This window comes from Euprymna scolopes, chromosome 14 (assembly GCF_053919585.1).
Source record: "Euprymna scolopes isolate OS-2025 chromosome 14, ASM5391958v1, whole genome shotgun sequence".
Lineage (NCBI taxonomy): Eukaryota > Metazoa > Mollusca > Cephalopoda > Sepiida > Sepiolidae > Euprymna > Euprymna scolopes.
Window position 1 is genome coordinate 141,804,463 of NC_136495.1, and position 13,273 is coordinate 141,817,735.

Genomic DNA, 13,273 nt, shown 5'->3' on the forward strand with positions numbered 1-13,273 from the left:
ATACTCTTCAGCACATCCGGGTAAATGTTGGGTTTTAATGCCAAACCAACTTCGTGCCAAGATGTGAGATGGCATGATGTGCCCTCCTTAGAATAACACCAAAGCCTAAAATCGTGTCCGGAAAGTTACTTTTTTATCACCCTGAGTACGCCCTTGTTATTAGTGGAAATCATGCCATGCACTTTAAGGGTGCCGCCAATGGTCATGTTGTCATAACTTGGATTCGTAGAGAGTATGAGTTGTATAGCTGTACATCTCCGATCTCGAGCGTTAAACATTGTGTCACTTTCATACATGATAGATTGCTCTTATCATTCTAGGGATTTATAGATAACTGTCCAACTAGTAGATGGTCTAAAAAATTCCATTCCGTTAAGCGGAAGTGGAAACATATCTGCTTTTCACAAAGCGGAAATTTTATTGACTGCAACTTTTACTAAGTCTCACAAAATATACACGTAAACAATTTGGTATGTATGATACACCATATGTACCTCTTTTTCTCTCTCTGTCTCTTTCTGTCTGTCCGTCTGTCTTCCCCTCTCTTTCTGTCCACATATATACATGGGATGTTATATCTCTAGATCAATTGCTATCGGCATTGGTTTAGATCTTTCAGCATTGAAAAAAAGCATGATAAATAAAAGTAAGGTGCATATTTCTGTAGACATATATGTATATATATATATATATATATATATATATATATATATATATTTATATATAAATGAAATATTAAAATGAATTATCTCGGTCATACAGAAACGTCTGTACATTCTATATACAAGCATATTGTAAATTAACAAATTAAAACAACGTAGACATTTTACTGAAGTGAACAAAACAAGCTCAACAACTAAAAAGCATTGGCTTGTGGAATATAATCGTTGATACCATTTTAATTAAACTCTGGGAGACTATAATGGAGTTATTTAAGATTAATATAATATTACTATTTAATACTTTGGATTGATTGTAACACTTTTGAGGTTACCTTCCTGATTGGAGTTTTTCCTTACAATATAAAATAATCGATCTATTCCCATTACCGTGAAATAAAAACGTGTACCAGGAATTGCTAAAAAAAAAAAAAATCTCGTTTTTATGAGGTACTTCAAAAAGACTTTGTAATATTTCCGTTCATAACTATGAATAAATATTTGTGGAGATTGTGACCTTGGCAAATATAACTCAATGTAATAAGAAAAACAATAAAATATAATGAAATGGAATATAAAGCATCAGAGATTATCGATCATATCGATCAGTATTGTGCTTCCTTGTACTATGTTCACTATGAAGCCTAATCAGCATACGGAACGCCTTTGCGCATTCAACATCGGCAATGACCGGAACACATACAGCAACATTATTAATACGAACACAAGCCCTACCAAAATACTGGCACGCACAATGGAATTAAAAATATGTGTGCAAACGGAATATAATAAATTCTCACACAAATTATGATGAAAATAGGATAGCGATTTACGAGCGCCGTTAAACAATAATTTATATATGCGTGTCCGTTCTTCTTATGTTAGCGTACCGTGAATAATCTGTTCTTTCTATGTAAATACACATTCTAGCTTGGTGACTTTTTGATATCATAAAATATAAGAATATATACTTTACTTTTGCATCGCGAATATGTAATAAGGTTATAAGTAGTATACTCACAATTTAGTCTTTCAAATCGTTTTGATTTTTATTAAGGAATAAAATCACAAAAACCTATTTGTAGACATTTAGACAATATTATTTCTTCAATGATTCCTCTTTATCTCTAGGATAAAAGACAAAGCAGTATTGGGCGTTATAATATTTATGTAGTTACATTAGTAATAATAAAGGTCTTATGCAACTGATACACATGTGTATTATTCATGGTATTCAGAATTTTATTATGTTTTTTTTTATAATTAAGAATTCCGTTGTCGTTCACATACTAATACATTTTATGTCAGAATAAGTTCACTTAATCTGTAAGCTTCAAAATAAGCATCTTTTTAATTGGGTATTCATGCATTGTTTTTATCAAAATTAAGATAACAAACATTGGATTGATTCCCACCAAATAGTGTAATGTCATTGTTGGTTGCAATTGTGTTGCAACCATTAAGACTGTGTAAAACCTTATATCGTTTAAAAATATTCACAAGAAAGGTCACTAAAGGGCACGAAAGGTCATTATAAAAAAAGTATTTTTCGCAACGTCTGATAAGTGGCCTTTCTTGTGAATATTATAGAAAGATATGAAGTTTGAAATTGTCCGAAGGGTTGCGAAACAATTGTATCGAACAAAGAAATTTGTCGCGATCAATCCAATCTTGGTGTCTCGTTTGTGTTTAAACAAGATATATATATATATATATATATATATATATATATATATATATATATGTATATATATATACATATATACATATAAATATATATACACACAATTTGATGAGGTATAAAATTCATAGTCAACGTTATTATATCATAAGAAAAATAAGGAAAAGTAAGTAAAGTATAAGCGAACACTACACTTTTTTTCTAAATATTCACTATACCCAATTTGGATGATATAACAAAAGTATATAAAACTTTCATTCCTCATCTTTCATTTAATACATTTAATATGTATATATGTATACATATATATATATATACATATTATATTTAATATGTACATATACACATAATATATTTCATATATATATATATATATATACATATATATATATATGCATATATATATATATATATATATACGGTTTTTTATCGTTGAGCATTTTCAGTAGAAATAATGTCGGTCAATTTAGCTCTTATGTATTGACCATCATATAATAAGTAGATCACTCTTACAGACGTTAAAAACATTTAATAATAAATGTTTAAATGTCAACAGTATTCCTCGCGATTAACGGTTGCGGAATGGATTGTAGTCTTTACTAATGAAGCCAGAGTTTGTTTCTGTTGCCGGGTTTGATTATATCGTTGGATGTTAATCGTGACATTCTGCACTGCTGATTCCTGAAAGGATGAAATATAAGTATCTGTAGGTATTTATTTATTATAGTAATTTATATATATATATATATATATATATATATATATATATATATATATATATATATATATATATATATGGGGGGCGCACGTGTGTGGGGGTATGTGTGTGTAAGTGTGATATATGTATACCGGTTCCTCACATAACGTTAATCAAATATAAAGTATTATAATAAACAAAGTATTTAAAAGAAATATGATAACGATACAATACATAACCGAAAAGAGTAAATTGTCAATGAATAATATAACTTTACTCATTAGTCAATAAGGTCCATTTATAATATGAAAGGACACTGGAATCTTAAGGAGATACCAATCATACCAGTTATTATAGGTGGCACATAGCGTATGAAGAAGAACCTGTCGTCCTACTTAACTAATACTCCTTGTGCACCAAGTGCAAAAGACATGCAGACAAGTGCGCTTAATGGAAGAGCGAGGTTACTAAGAAGGACTCTTGGTTGTTTGCAATAAAAAGCAGAACAATATTGGCTGCTTGTTTGGCTGCCCCATGCCTAGCGTTACAATCTTCAAAGGAAGGAGTTTTTTTTACGTAATTATTGTTATTGAAACGTAATCAGATAATTGTAGGTAATTTTAACATCATAACAAGCAAACTTCAAATTATGAACGTTGTTTGCCAATCTTTGATAAGTAATGAATAAAAAAGAAACCGTCATTTTTAATCAAGTTCGGAATTCGCTGTCAAAATGGTTTATATTTTTACATAAGACAATTAGTATGTGACATCATTGAAATAATTAATTGCCTTTGTTACAACAGAGAAAATCTAAGTATGATTTTATTCATACAGATAATAGTTACATGAGCAATGTATATATATATATATATATATATATATATATATATATATATATATATATATATATATATATATACAAACAAATTGAGATTAAATAAATATTTCATTTTCTAAATCATTATGAATGGTTATCCTGTACTGTTTTTTGTCTGATAGTGATTTCACCTTGCATTTTTATAGGTATTTTTAAAAATTGTATAAATTAGGACGCATATCTCATTAAAGACGTTTTTTTGTCAAAATCGTACAGGACGGGTTCGTTAATTACGAAAATAGTAACAAACTTAATCGATGTCTTCATCATAATAAAAGTTCATCATTGATAGTTGAAAAATATATTTCCTATTAGTAGAAAATATTAAATATTTAATGGGATAAAAGTATAGTTAATGATTTAGACTGATTCAGGGGCCGATCTTTTTAAACTTTTTAAAGCACAAATTGAAGGCAAATGTATGTAAGTATAAAAAAAACGATTATTGATATTTTATGAAAAAATAAATTCAATTATGTGTGAATCGCATTCAAATCTAAACATTCAATGTGGAGTTAATTCCCTAGTGATAAAAAAAACCTTTATGCTATGGAAGTTAGTTGCGTGTCACGAGTGTATCTTACAATAAAGACGCATACACACACACACACATATATATATGTGCATATATATATATATATATATAGAGAGAGAGAGAGAGAGAGAGAGAGCGAAAGAGAGAACATGAGTGACAGAGACAGATAGAGATATATGTATTCTTTTATATATTTATATAAATATGTGTACATATATCCATGTATATACATATATGTATACACATAGATATATGTACCCATATATACATATATATACATATATATATATATATATGTATATATACATATATACATATATATACATGTATATACATATATATATATACTTATATGTATGCATATAAATATACGTATATATATATATATATATATATATATATATATATATATATAAATACATTGAAACCGAGATAAAAATATCGGCAGTTATATTTCATAAACAGTTGAACATTTTATACAGTAAACAATGCAATAACAGTTATAAGGAGAATTATTCTTTGTTAAAAAATCATTAATATGCTATGCGACATGAGAAAATATCTTACAACGTCATTAATATGGATGTTTGTACAATTTTCGTCATGTGTCAACGGCAGCAAGTAACGGCCCCAATACATCTTAGTTGTCATGAGATATTCATATTAACTGGTTTAATGAAACATAGATATTCTCATTGCGTAATTGCCATATATATTTTCATATTGTTGATATAATTTAATCTATTCACAGACTGCATGGTTAAAAGAAATACTTAAAAAATGTGCATCATATATTACTTTATATATGCATCTCCAAATATATATATATATATATTTTTTTTGAAGCTGCAAAATTAATTAGGTCTAATCCCGACATTTACCTTACTCGCCCGGATAAAGGATCGGGCGTTGTTATACTTAACAAAACGGATTATATCTCCAAAATGTTACAAATCTTGGACGATAACAGTAAGTTTCTCCGTTTGGGTGATTTATGCCATGATGATACTTTTCGTATGGAAATAAAAATCCAGAAAAGATTTCTTCAACTTCATAAAAGCGGATTTATTTCTAAGGAGATTTATGATAGAATCCGACCCATCGGTTCTCAAAGGCCTAGAATGTACGGTTTACCCAAGGTCCATAAACCCAACATTCCTTTGCGACCCATTTTATCTATGTTGGGTTCTGCACAACACGAACTTGGTAAATGGCTAGTTGACCTTCTTAAACCTGTGCTTTCTTTTTATTCGGTCCATTGTATCTCTGATTCTTTTCAATTCGTATCTCAGATACAAAAATTACCTTTATCTAAAAATACCGAGTTCTTGGCTTCCTTTGACATTAATAGTCTTTATACTAATATACCTTTGGATGAAACCATTGGTATTTGTGCTGACTATCTATACCGTGGCCCCTTAAAATCTCCACAATTTCCTGAACGAATTTTTGTTGAACTAATGGAACTTGCTACTAAATCAGTCTCCTTTAGTTTCAACAACATTATGTACCGTCAAATTGATGGGATATCAATGGGTAGCCCTCTTGGTCCTTCGTTAGCCAACATTTTCGTTGGATTTTTGGAAAACGAATTATTTTCCAAAATTATTAAGCCAGCATTCTATACACGCTACGTTGATGATACTTTTGCATGCTTTCCCTCTCGGAGCGAAGCTAAACAGTTTCTTGGTCTTCTTTGCAACCTGCATCCATCTTTACAATTTACTATGGAGGTTGAAGACTGTAGCTCTCTCCCATTCCTCGACGTTCGTGTTTCTAAAGTTGGTACTACGTTTGAGACCTCTGTTTATAGAAAACCTACATTTACAGGGCTCTATCTTAATTGGTTTTCTTTTGCCCCTCAGTCTAGAAAAATAAACCTCATTAGCGCTCTTACGCATCGTGCACTTATGATTTGTTCACCAAACCGTCTTGATACGGAACTTGGTGAAATTACAACTATTTTTCTTAATAATGGATATCCCATTAATATAATAAAATCTACTATTGAACGTAAAATTACTACATTTAATAGCGGTAAACATATTGGTCCATCACGTTGTCCCATTTATCTAAAATTACCATGGTTGGGTCCTGATGGCCTTCATATTGTTAAAAGGATTTCTTCTGCTACTCAACGATGTTTTCCAGCTACTATGCTTAGAGTAGTTTACACAACTCGAACCTTTTTCTCTTCTTTTCGTAAAGATGTTTTGCCAACCATTCAAAAGAACTCTGTTGTTTATAAATTCGTTTGTCAGTGTGGAGCTGACTACGTTGGCAAAACGTCCCAAAGATTAGAAATGAGAATATCCCAACATATCCCTCGGGATATTCGACTACACCAGGTTTCGAGAGCATCCGGGCACTCCCAGGCTCATGAGTCTGCCATTGGCGATCACCTGTTGAGTATAAATAGGTGTGCCGATCAATATTCCGATGGGTGGTTTTCTGTTTTATACAGTGCTAGGTCGAACTATCATCTCAATATCATTGAGGCGTTAGTTATTAACAACTCTCGACCTAGCCTGTGTAGACAAAATATTCTTAGACATCAGTTGGAGATATTCATTGATTTAAAACCACCTGAACAGTGAGATTTTTTTTTTCTCTCCACTGTTCTTCCAACTGCAACCAAAATTCCCCTCTTCCCTCATTCGTTTTTCTTAGTTTTTAATCTATCATTCTGACGTTTCCTCTTAGAGGGTCAGACGATAAGGCCTTAGGGAAAAAAAAATTTAATTTCACCTGCCCATTTCTTGTTTTTTTTTTTTGGTATTTAAATTAAATTATGTTTCCTCTGAAATATCTCCTTCCATTCTGCTGTACCAAAAATATTCTTATATATATATATATATATATATATATATATATATATATATATATATATATATATATATATATATATATATATAAACATATGTTCCTTGTGTGAGGTCGTTTGCTCAGTTGGCAGAGTGCTTCCCTCGCATACAACAGGCTCGGTTTTTTTAAACCGTATTCAGATAGGGCAAACTGATGAACCCAATTAGGGCGAAACTCGAATCTTGGAATTCTGTTTTTGTGACTGCCATTGCTCTTGTGGACTGCAGCGTGTTTTGCTTTGGAAATAATTACAAATTCTCTCACATTCTGAAAATTATATATATATATATATATACATATATATATATATAAATATATGTGTGTGTGTATGTGTGCGTGTGCATGTGTGTGTGTGTGCAGGTGTGTGTGTGTGTGTGGTTTTAATGTAATAAATAACGGGGAGAGTTAAATTTATTTATTGGCGCAATTCAAATGAATGGATATATATTGTTATTTTGAATTTATAGGAAATTTATCAACGTTAATTTACACTTGCATATGAATAGGGGCATTGACATTTATCGACTCCTTAAACTATAAAATCAAACACATAATAAACGATGTTCAGTATGGTTTCTATGAGAAACCTTATAATAGAATAGACATTCTAGTTTACTTACAGTTAATATTTCGACTATCTAAACTGACATATTGCGACAGTCTTTAACCCAGAAAACTTTTTAGGATTTCATGATTGTTATTGAAATATGTGAATGATATAATCCACAATAGTTTATTACAATTATACATTAGATTTGCTTATTTAGCAATATTGGCGACCGCGCAAAGGGCATTATATATGTAAGAATAGAATTGTCTTCGTGTACATCGTATTACATGTAATGATACGATGGATTTAATATGTGCCGATAAAATAATCCGAATTTGATGCTCGATCTATATATAAAGAAATATGAACAATCTATATAATAAGAGAATTGCGTTTGTTTCTAATGTTCTGTGTCACGCTTACATCCGAGTCACTGCCGTTTAATTGTTTTCGACTTCCTTTTCTGTAATCAATGATTTTACCAAGAATTCTTCATGAGTTTTGGTTTCAGTTTCGATTATAACTGGTGGTATTCAAGTAATTTACTTTTTTATACATAATTTGTCCAATACTTCTTCGTAAGTTGTGGTTCCGGTTTCGATTATAGCTGACGGCACTGCAGTAATCTATTTTGTTAATAAATGCTTATATCAGGAATTCGTCGTAAGTTTTGGTTTCGGTTTCAGTCCAAGCTGATGCACACAAATCATATGAATATATATATATATATATATATATATATATATATATATATATATATATATATTATTTTTTAAACTGCAACATTATAATATAAAAAAAATCGATAAAAACATTAGCTCTATAATTATGTATACGAAATCTGCAAAAAATAAAGTATCATATTAACGCATACTTTACAACCGGGCTAACCCAGGTGTCCCTACTATCTTTAATAAATGCTTTTGCAGATTTAGCATAAGAACTACAATAATATCAGAGCGTCTCCATTTACGCTGAACATCCACAGAATACCAACATAGATATATTATATATAAATGAGTCGACTTTGCAATTTTCACAGGTATAAAATGAATATTTTGCTTTTAAGGACGGCTTTAATTCTCGGCGATTTAGTAGTATTGGCGGCGTAATTCTTGTGGCATTTGTACTGATCGAGTTTCATTAATAACACATTATTTTAAAAACTGCTGTCGCATTTCTTCTATATAATGTATTTACAAGTTAATACTTTGTAGTAATTTATATTAGAATCATTATCAAATCATAATGATATAGATCCTTTAGGAATATGCTGATATATACATTGTAATATATACTATTTTATTCGGGTCATGAATATATAATAGATAATCTATTTCCAAATTTAAAATGTATTTAACATCTCAATAAAAAATTGGTAACGCCTGTGCAACTACTAGTAGGCGCGCTCCCCTTATCCTGAAAGTAGGCCACACATTTTTTCACACTTCCAGTGAGATAGCATCGCCTAGGGTTTTGGTTTCAAAATGGAACAATTTCAATTCTTCTTTCCGCCGTAACACCGTGGATGTTCTTTTCTTTGGTTTCGTGATCGGCATTTTCCTTCTATTGTTTGGCTATACCTATTTTTGGTCTCGTTCTTTTATTTATTTATTTTTTCGCTTTTTTCTGCCTTTCAACATAACTTGTTTTGAATGTGTTGTCGTATTTTTCTATTGCTATGCATTTTCTTTTGTCTTTTTCATAAATAATGTTTTGCATTTTTTTTCCGGGCGGCATTCCTATCGTGTGCTTTCGTCTTAACCCCGTTTCTTTTTTTTAACATCCTCTTATCCCTGTTACAATTCTTTCGCCATTGTTCCATCGGGTGAGATATCTTCCAAGTTTCAAATCTATAACAAAGGAAGAATATGCACGGTATTTGACAATTACTAACGAATAGAGATATAGTAATGGATATGTTAAAGAATATGTAAAACATAATGAACATATCTTAAGCAAATTAAGATTTGACTACTTAAAATAAATGAAAAATCGGTTAAGCTTTGTTGGTGAAGAATCTTGATAGAAATATTCGCTGTTTCTTTTTTCACTCACGTTAACCACTTACAAGATATTTCGCCACTTGGACGTAAGGAACTAATATTTTGGGGGCATGCATAGCAAAGATTAACAATAGTCTGCATCACAGCACAGCCGGTAAAGCATGTAGCAGGAAGGGAATTCCAAATTATAGCTATTCGATGGTAGAAACTATTAGAATATTTAGGAACCTCAACATTGAAGGGGTGATATCTTATTTCTGAGCGCGTTTGTCGAGTATATGTACGTCGAGGCAACACAATTGTAACATTTGGATATTTCGAAAATAGGTACAGAGATGCAATATTTCGGTGATAGGAAAGGGCCCGGAGGCTTTGTTGACAAACTGGGGCCTATTAGATTGAAAAATATTTTTTAGACCCTATCCAAGTGATTGATACAACAGCCAGATTTGACAAGAATACTCCATACATAGGAAAATGGTGGCCTTGTAGAGGTACATGATACTCTTAGGTGTGAGTTGTCTTCTAGCTCGAAGAGGGAACTCGCCTTCTTTGCAGCAGCTCTTGCAATGCCCTTAATGTTTTTTTTTCCAGTTCATATTGCCGGCAAACGTAAGGTCGAGGCATTTGAAGGGATAATTCTAAGGTAAGGTACCGTTTATCATGGATATTGGCGGTAGAGGAGATTTTATGTAATCTTAAACGGGAGCATCTTAGTATTACTAGCATTAGATGTTACCACCTATTTTCAGCCCCATTCCCCTACGATCTTCGGGTAATTTTCTAACGATTCTGCCAATTAGGTATACTAGTTATTTCCTCATGAATGTCCTAGATCCTTGTATCATCAGAAAATATACCCATTTCGGGCACAATATAACCAGGCATTATCCTTCTCTACACTGGAAAAAATAGATAAAATATAAATGAAACTAAATACATAATTCAGTGAGTATGTGGGTTTTAAATACCTGACTTAATTTAATGTTTGCTGCTCTCATTATTTATATTAAGTTTTATTTTGCTTCATTTTTATTTATTTTTATTTATCTACATATTCATGAATCTAAATCTCCTTCTCTCTTTCTCTCTCTCTCTCACTCTCTCTGAATATTATTCTGTACAAAATATGCAATTAAAGTATAGTTGGGCGGATAAGTATTGACCGTTGTAAACTTGCACCGAAAATTACGAATTGATCTGGAGTTGTACAACACATATCTGTAGAACGATACGATACATTTCATTTATAACCGTCTTTATAATTTTTAATATTACTAAAAGTCGAGCATCGCTGAAATTTAGAACTTATATGATAACTATAATAATACATAGCATGCTATATTTTATTTCCCCCCTCAATCTGAAAATCACGGTTTATGTATTAAAACATACTAACACTACAGGTTTACTCTCTCTGCTAATAAAAACGGGATTATTTTTTCACATAATATATCGTTATCATTTTTAAGGAAAAAAATATTATGTAGACATTTGTGTTTATATCTATAGTAGTGTACAAACAAAAACTTGAATCGAATGAGTTATATATGCACTTTTGTCTCCCTACATAATTAGCGGCTCTCTGTTAATCTGAACCTGCAATTAATTATTCTCCTAGTTTCGCAATCTCTGAAGACGTTACTAAAAGAAAACACAATTCGTGGGGCAATTTACATTGAACATTTTTGCATTTTTCCGTTTTTTTAGCCCATATTCTTTTCTTTTAAATTCGGTGATTAATTTTCTTATCTTACGTTAAGTGTGAAATAAATTAAGAACTTGCAATAATATTTATATAAATGATCTTACGTTATGAAACAAGTGAAGACAAGAACAGAAAAATTTAATCTGCTGTAAAATACAAACGGTAAGAAAACCATTATCTTTAAATTTGGAATATTACAATTTTGTCATTGAGGCGTAATATTAGGAAGTAACAAGAGACTTAATACATTAATGCAAACGCATAAATAAATATAATTAAATAAGCATATCTTAATAGACACATATACACATACACAGCAGTATATTATGGCTACGATAAAATTTGCTAAGAGTTTATGAGCTTAAAACTAATATTTCTTCTCAAATAGAAAACACTAGTTGATTAGTGAATACTCCTGAAAGAACACATGTATATGGGTGAGTAAATAAACTAGCAGATATATATATATATATATATATATATATATAAATTTATATATAAATATATATAATATATATAAATATATATATATATATAAATATATATATAAATATATATAAATATATACAAATATATATAAATATATATAAATATATACAACTATATATATAAATATATATATATATATATTTATATATATAATATATATATAAAAATATATATATATATAATATACATAGATAAATATATATATATATATAAACATATAAACATATATAAAATATATCAATATATATATATATATATATATTAATACCTATATATATAAATATGTATATATAAATATATATGTAAATATATAAATCCATATATATATATATATAAATATTTATATATATACAACTATATACATAAATATATGAAATATATATATATAACTATATGTATATATATCTATAAATATATATATAAATATATATATGTATAAATATATAAATATACATCAATATATATATATATAAATATATATACATATGTATAAATATATAAATATACATAAATATAAATATATACATATATATACATATATATACACACACACACACACACCCACACACACACACACACACATATATATATATATATATATATATATATATATATATATATATATATATTGATGTTGGACGATTAATCAGACATTTACTCACATTTATGTGAAGCCTTTTTCTGTAATAAAAGAATAATTATTTATTGAATAAAAACTACCTGAAAGACTTTATCTATTAATTACTTCCAAATTTGTGTATTCACATTTGAGAACAATTTTGCATATTAAACATGTTTTCTTACGGTAGTTGGGAGGAATAAGAAGGTTGTAGTTAAATTATTAAATATTTATGAATTAATCAGGGTCGAAATCGGTAATTTTATTTTAAAATCGAGCATTTCCTACAGAATCGGTAATTGTATCGGAATCTAAAAAAATTAGAATCGTCTCTTTACAAATATATGATGTATAAACATATATATATATATACATACATATATATATACATATATATGTATACATATACATATATATGCATATATATGCATATATATACTTCTTCATTTAATCACATAAATGAATATACAAAAGTAGAATTGTATGCGTGAATTTACAGTATCCGCTTTAAAGTGCTCAATACATAGGCAGAGTTAGTTAGAAATCGCCATATATATTTTCGTAACTTACTATATATATATATA